At 25.3% G+C, this 1963-nt stretch overlaps 1 pseudogene; it reads left to right on the forward strand.

The window, feature by feature from the left end:
• The first annotated feature begins 1255 nt into the window (after positions 1–1255).
• Positions 1256–1714, forward strand: LOC147065043 (uncharacterized; annotated as a pseudogene).
• The last annotated feature ends 249 nt before the right edge of the window (positions 1715–1963 follow it).

Raw genomic sequence — 1963 nt, forward strand, 5'->3', positions numbered from 1 at the left:
TTCATTGTTTAAAGATAAATTTAAAGCAAAATGAAACGAATTGGGTAAAACTATATAATCAGAATAACGGAATTCAAAATTATTTTTGATACAAGATGAATCTAAGTAAATTACAACTTAATAGCTGCAAAATGTTCAGTATATAACACAATTTCACTTATTATTTTGACTGACAGTGAATTTATACCAAAATGGCGAAAAGCCAATAACAAAATATTCAGATAACTGATTTTATTGATAATTTTTACTGGAAGATGAATTTATATCAAAAGGTTATATAACCAATAACAAAATATTAAGTAAAATTGATTTCATTGATTGTTTTTACTGAAAGATGAATTTATATCAAAAGGTTAAATAACCAATAACAAAATATTAAGTAAAATTGATTTCATTGATTATTGTTGCTGGAAGATGAATTTTAGTAACATTATGTATATAGACAGTCCTGTGAATATCCATAAAATATTTCACAACATAATTTATTTATTTATTTTTATCTTTTAATTTATGATTCAAAATTTTAAACTTGTTTGATCAAAATTTAATATTATTTTTAGAGCAGACTTGCCCAATATGTCTTTATATTTTCTCATATTTATAACTTTCATCATGTATATATTTTGTCTTTTCAAGACTTATTAATTCAAGTGTTTTTCTCAATCCTGTTATACTTCTTTTGTCTCATTTTCTTTAATACCTTTATCATGTATGTATCTTTCTTTTAAAGACTTATTAATTAAAGTGTTTTTCTCAATCCTGTTATACTTCTTTTGTCTCATTTTCTTATGCCTTCCTCATGAATGTATTTATTTTTATTTTCAAGACTTATTAATTCAAGTGTTTTTCTCAATCCTGTTATACTTCTTTCGTCTCATTTTCTTTAATACCTTCCTCATATATTTATTTCCATTTTCAAGACTTATTAATTTAAGTGTTTTTCTCAATCCTATTGTTTGTGTTTATGCTTTAGTTGTAATTCACATTTCATAATATCCGACTGACGGGTCATTAATTATACAAAAATTATCATTCACAATATCCTAGACAATTCTAATTGAATATATACTTTCTCCTATACGATGAATTTTAATTATCAACATTTTAAACTTATAAAACAAAAATTTTAGTAATACGATCCATTTTATGAGACACTTCTATTTAAAAGAGAAATTTCAAATTTATGTAAAATAAATCATGCCCCAAAAATCATTCATTTCCATAATTTATTTTTGAGATTTTCGTACCCATAAAAATGCAAATCTTTGTCAAGACATTAACGGGTAAGACCATCACTTTAGAAGTAGAACAAGATGACACTATCGAGACAGTAAAAGCAAAGATACAAGATAAAGAAGGAATTCCGCCAGACCAGCAGCGACTGATTTTTGCAGGAAAGCAGCTTGAAGATGGACGTACCTTGAACGATTATAATATTCAAAAAGAGAGTACTCTTCATTTAGTTCTCAGACTTCGTGGAGGTAAAAAGAAGAAGAAGAAAACTTACACTACTCCAAAAAAAGTCAAGACTAAAAAAATACGAAAGAAACTTGTTGCTCTTAAACATTTCGATTTATTGAATGATGGAACAGTAAGAATTAAACCTAAGAGCTGTTCTAATTGTGGTATTGGAACCTTTTTGAGTACTAATGCAAAATTCGAATATTGTTGCAGATGTGATACCAAATTCGAGGAATTCGTTGAGGCTGCATGAAATAATTAAATATTCTTGTCTGAATTCTTTTTATGATTGGTTGTTCTTTAAAATATAGTCATTCTTTAAAATATAAATTTTACCATAAAATCTTTTCAGCCTAAAAAAATATTATAAGACTCAAATAAAACTCTTATTTTTCTAACATTATCTGGCTGTATTTATAAAATTATGCCAAATTAATCAAGTTTTAATTTTTATATGAATTAGTTATTGTATTTATAATTTTATTTCAATGTTCGTACTTAT

The sequence above is a fragment of the Rhyacophila brunnea genome, unplaced genomic scaffold (assembly GCF_057557595.1).
Source record: "Rhyacophila brunnea isolate RB1 unplaced genomic scaffold, BYU_Rbru_1.0 scaffold_61, whole genome shotgun sequence".
NCBI lineage: Eukaryota > Metazoa > Arthropoda > Insecta > Trichoptera > Rhyacophilidae > Rhyacophila > Rhyacophila brunnea.